This window comes from Pan troglodytes, chromosome 9, assembly GCF_028858775.2.
Source record: "Pan troglodytes isolate AG18354 chromosome 9, NHGRI_mPanTro3-v2.0_pri, whole genome shotgun sequence".
NCBI lineage: Eukaryota > Metazoa > Chordata > Mammalia > Primates > Hominidae > Pan > Pan troglodytes.
In genome coordinates, this window is record NC_072407.2 from 136974001 (window position 1) to 136980000 (window position 6000).

Sequence of the window (6000 nt, forward strand, 5' to 3'; positions counted from 1 at the left end):
TCTCTTCTTCTCTCTCTGTCTCTCTCTCACTCTCTCTTTCTTTCTCTCTCTCTCCCTCTTAACCTGTTGGAGTTCAGTCAGGCTTGCGGGAAAAATATTAGTTATAATGGCCACAAACCCTCTTGAAAGGCCTCAGAGTTTGCATAACTTTGGTAATAGATATATGGTTAAAGGCAACCTGATCTTTACTTTTAGTTAAATAAGAGTAGTAACAAATGAATGTGGAAATCATCTAGCCAGCTTGTTTACTCATGTGGTCTTAAAACTACTCTTTAATGTACCAAGGGTGTTTAACTTAATTCTATTCGGGAAGTCCACCATGTCAGTTATCCTCCAGTGGTGTTAACTCAAGCCTTTGTCAATTAATCTCTACCTAATATAAGCGAGTCTCACTAACTGGTCAGGGCCACAGTCACAACTGTTTACAGTACTCTCCAGGGAGTCTGTAAGCAGGTCAAACACACTCAGCTGGACTGTTAAAACAGAATATCTATGTGTCAGTGTACTTTATTCATCCACGGCTGGGTCAGGGGTCTACAAGGGACAGACCCTCCCACAGCTAGTGCCCCCATGTAAAGAACGCTACCACACCAACCCCCACACACTCCTACTAGTTCTTTCTCTCTTGGGAACTGTGACTAATACACTTGTCTTATAGGGTCAGAACAAACTGCCCTCCCCCAGTGTCATCGCAGCACTGATCCAGGGCTGGAATCTGCCCCTCCTGAGGAAGAGCCCAACTAAGCTCAGTGATGGTCACGATGGGTGAGAGTGAGTGCTCTGTCTGCTCACTGACTCTAGGTCTCTCTGCTTGCTGTGGTGTGGGGGTGCACACTTGCCGTCCCAGCTACTCAGGTGGCTGAGGTGGGAGGATTGCTTGAGCCCGGGAGGTCAAGGCTGCAGTGAGCTAAGATTGCACCACTGCACTCCAGCCTGGGTGACAGAGCAAGACCCCATGTCAATAAAGAGAAAACAAATTGTACCTGTTTTGACTTGGATTCATTATTTATTTTTGGCCATTTTATTAATTTATTGATTATGTTCATGTCCCTCTTTCTTGCCTCCTCCCTAAAAGGGCTTGGGGAAACTTACTATATAGCACTTGTATAATACAGCTGATAGAAATAGAAAAAGGAAGAAAATCTCAGCACCATGGAAAAAGAGGAGGGAGCATTATCACCCTTCTGTCTGGGAGAACATCTCCACTTTACCAGATGCCAGTGTCTCTGAGCTTCCTAAGTATTCACGAGCACCCCAGGATCCATGCACAGTGCCCACATAGGGGGAGCTCCAGAGGAGGTATCTGGAGGTTTCAGAGGTTTCTGACCTGAACTCTTCCTCTCTTTCCCCAAAATAAGTAGGAAAGACGAATTAGAGCAATGCCTGCTGAAGCAGAATGAAATCATGGATATAATCATGGCTTCAGCACAATCATAACTTACAGCTGATTTTGGTAAATTTTCAGAAATAATGAGACCAGCAATTGTGACAGCAGCTTCCAGTGGCAGTCAGCATAATGCCCGGGGCTGGCTGATGAGGGCAAGGGAGCCGCCCTTCACTGCATGGGCTTGAGGGAGAGTCACGCACTCACAGTATCTGACTGTGGCACTGAGTTGGCCGGCTGTCTCAGTCTGCGAGGCTGCTGGACCAGCCAGGCCGGCCTGGGACATCTTCCTTCCCCTGTGCCCCATGAATCTCACTAAAGAGGAAAGATAGGCTGGTTTCCCACGGGAGGCTTCCCAGCGGGCCGGGGAGCTCTTCACCTCCTCCCTGTACTGCACTAGGGGCGGTGCTCACTGTTTTCCTACTGAGGGCTTCCTGCAGTGGAAACAGCAGGGGACTGCCAATCAAGAGACCTGGGTTCTGGTGCCTTCCTCGGTAAAATCCAAAGAAGTCCCCTCATCTATTAAATGAGGAGTTGGAACTGGTTGACCCCAAGGCCTCCTTTAGTTCTGACATTCAACGAGTTGAGGACAAGACCCTCTTCTGGAAGCAGGTGGAGTTTATCTATATAAATAAATCGATTAACATCCCTGTGACCGGCATTCTTCCTCCTAAGCTTCATGGTCCAAAATAAGCCTCTTCTGAGTTCTCCATGTCCTTTCTTGAGAAGCAGCCTGGCTTTTCTGTTTTGGCCACACCATGACTGTGGGAAGAGATGCCCACCTCACCCAGAATTCAATAGGCTGAAGCCCCAGGGAGACTGGGCCATCTTCTCCCATCCCTTCCAGCACGACCCACCTTTCCAGCACACTTAAGAGTCTCCAGTTTTCTGGAACACTTTGTGTTTCTCTGTCCAGAAATGACCCATTGGAATTTCTCCTCCGGTATTTTTGGTGCAGACGCAGTTAATTATCAGCCCTTGAAGCTCCACAGCAGAGCCCTGGAGAAGGGGCAGGCAACGGTGACCCATGCCCAATGGGCACATTCCTTGGGCGCTGCAGTCGGACAGTTCCATGGAAGCTGAAAGACTGACCCTCTAAGGAAATGACAGCTCTACCACTAGCATCTATTGTTCGCACCCTGGAGAGCACGTGGTGCCCTTGTGTGGCCCCTAGAGCCCTATATTTATTTTGAGGGGGGTAGATAAGCAGGAAGATGGTGTTTGTGAGCTAGAAATGTCTAGCAGGAACCTGACCGTATTATCCTGGGTCCAAGACTCAAGGAGCCTCTGTTCCTGGCCCTCTGCTCTCTAGGAACTTTGGTGGGTACTGGCTTTGCTGGGTCTCCTGGGAGCACAGGGATTTGCTCAGCACCCAGCAGCCCTGGGTGGAGAGGCAGGAGGGATTGTCAGTATCGTGGACAGTGAGCACCACAGGAGAGAGCAGGAGATGAAGGTGAGGAGCACTTTCAGTCAGCAGCAGCACATGTAGTGACACCTAGGTCCTTGGGAGGTCCCTGAACTTCAGAGCCCAGGCTTCTATGTAAGGGAGTAAAGGACACCCAACTCAGGTGTCTGGGGGCCTGGGCACAAGTCTGCAATGGTGAGTGCTGTGCCATTTATCCTGTGATGGTCCCACAGTACTAATTAGACAAATGGTGATTAGCACACTGAGTCTAGACCAGGGCAGCCAAATGGAGACAGGAGAGACCAGGAGCCTGGTGAGGAGGGAACAGGTGACAAAATAGACTGCCAGCCCAGACCCCTGTTTGTGAGACACAAATGGGATGAAGGAGCATGTGAAGGTTCTGAGTAATCCAACAGGTGAGGGCAGATGGCTCCCTAAAGAGACACAACTGTGACATGCAGACTCTCACTGCAGCAGGAAGTGCTGGGGCAAGACACCAGGGAGAACTTTCACACCAGGAGGATTGAGAGGAAGCACCCACACAGAGAAGCATGTGCTTGGATTAAAAGTCCCCCGGCTCCTATCCACTGTCACGTTTAATAGTCCAAACTGAGTGGTGCACGAGACAGAAAACAGGGTGTCGTGGGCAAGAGGCACCACTGGGCTCAGCCGCATCTCTCAGGAGGCCGTATGTTTCCTCACTGGGTACTGATCAGCATCTCAGCGGCACCTGCCTCTCCAGCACCCCCACACTTTGGAACCAGGAGACCACAGACTTTTCTGCTCCTCTGAGGCAGCAGAGAGCCCACCAGGCTCAGAGCTTCCCTTCAACAACAGGCATCTCAGAGGGTGAGAAGCGAGAAGGGCTCGGTGCACAGATACATAAAAAATGGGAGAGGGAGTCACACCCCAGAGGCAGTGGGACAGCTGCCTTTGGAGTAGTGGGCTCAGTCCTAAATTCTGTTTAAAACACTACTGAGACAGATCACTGAGGTTGAATTTGGGCAGATGCTTATGATAACTGGAAGCTGTCTCTCACACTGGCAAGATCAGCAGCCACGTGTGCAGGAGACCAGCTGTGCTCCATCTGCTGAAGACGAGCCAGACAGTAGCCCTGAAAAGCAGTGCAAAGACTGGAGTTAGCCGAGGGTGAGTTCTCGCTGGTGGGTGGGCTGGGGAGGCGAGAACAGATGTGTCACCAGCTCGTGCCCTCAAGTCTTCCTATGTGACCTGCTAGGAGGTGACAAGTCTGCCAAGTTTCCACCACGTGCCAGGAATTTCTGAGACTTCTCCTTTTAATCCTTGCAAGAGTCTGAGAGGCAGGTGACTGCTATCTCTGTAAAGAGACCCTCCAGGTCTGTGCCCTTGCCTCTGAGAAGCCCCAGGTCGCCAGACCGTAGCTGAGGGAAGGTGCAGGGCTAGGGTAAGAATGAGTCGAAGAGACCAAACTGGAGCACTCCTGAAGCTGCCTCTGCCTGCCTCCAGAACTCAGGGGCCAGGATGTGCAGGACGGTCCCAGATCAAGACCCCCTCCTAGCCTGGGCCCCCAGCCCTCCCAGGATCCTGCATCAGGGGTAGAGCGGAGGGAGGCATTGGGCCCTTTCTCCTTGCCCATTGGGAGGCACAGGAATAAGGAAGCCCCAGTCCTTACCCTACCTGTGGCCCTGCCATAGAAGCCTGAGTTGATCCACATGAAACCAACTCTGGGCACAACGCATGCTCAGAGAGGGCTCTCTGGATTCGCGATTTAAGCTCCAGGCTCAAACAGTGCTCCTGTGCCTCTCTCTGCTTGAAATGTCTGTCGTCAGAACAGGCCAGACATGCCTGCAGGCTCAATGTGGCCCTGGTTTCAAATTTTTCTTCTGCCACGTCTGCCACTTGGTTATCGCTAAGACTTAGTTTCTTCTTACTGCAAAATGAGAACATTAATGAAAGCTTCCAAGGAAGCTATAGTGCTGATGACATCAAACAAACAAACAAAAACAAAAAGTATGTTTCAGCAGTCAGCACAGTGCCTGGGAAGCACTCAGTAAATGGCAGCTGTAATTTTGCTCTTAACATCACTGGAGACAGCCCGAGCATTATCTCCAGGATTTCTCTCTATGTGCACGGGTTACTTCTCTCCTGTGTGCTATGAGTGCCTTCTAGCGCCAGCCTTGTGAGTTGCAAGGAGAGACCCTGAATCCTCAGACCTGCATCTTTTACAACTGCAGTCCTGTCACTTAACGACAGGTATACATTCTGAGAAATGTGTCGGAGGTGATTTCATAGTTGTGTGAACACAATGGAGTGCACTTACACACACCTAGATGGCACAGCCTACTGCACACTAGGCTATAGGGTAGAGCCTGTCACTCTCAGGTGGCACACCTGCACAGCACATGACAGTACTGAATACTGTAGGCAACTGTAACATTATGGTAACTATTTATGGATCTGAACTTATCTAAACATTTCAAAGGTAAAGTAAAAATACAGCATTACAATCTTGTGGGACCACCATCATATATGTGGTATGACATGGATTCAAACATTGTTATATGGTACATGGCTGCATACTGGGCAATAAATTTACTAATTTTTTTTTACCTAAATCTCAAAAAGACGAATGTTTTTAAGTTTGTCTGTATTTCTAGGCTTTATACAAAACAGGCAAAACAGGAGGTAACTTTGCTCCAAGGCTCAGGAATGGGTGGGTTTCTGTGTCCCAGCAGAACTCACACTAGGAGAGTGTGTAACAAGTAACCATCATTTTTTATCATAATCAAAGTAAGACTATTCTTGTTTTAAAAATAAGTCTAGTTTTGTTAGATTTTGCTTGATTTTTTACGTAAGTGCAGCAAGAACAGGAGATGACCAGGTAGGTGCTTTCAGGTTTCTTTGCTGGAAGTTTTCATACAGAATCTCAGATGTCAGCTGCAGTCCTTATAGCTTTGTGTGAATTCCTGTCTTCTTGAAGTCCCCAAAATATCCCTAAATTCCTGGGCCTACCAGGAAATGACCTTCCTTACTAACCTGTAAGGCTCTGAACCCTGTAATCTAGGTATTAGGCTGGCTTTTCTGAGAGTGCTGTGTTCTTAGAGAGTGTTTCTTGGAGGAAAGTGAAAATATTTCCTTCAAGTTAAGAACTGGGACATCAGCTCTCCCCAGTAATAGCTCCGTTTCAGTTTGAATTTACAGAACTGACGGGGCTTAATAACTGGCGCCCCGA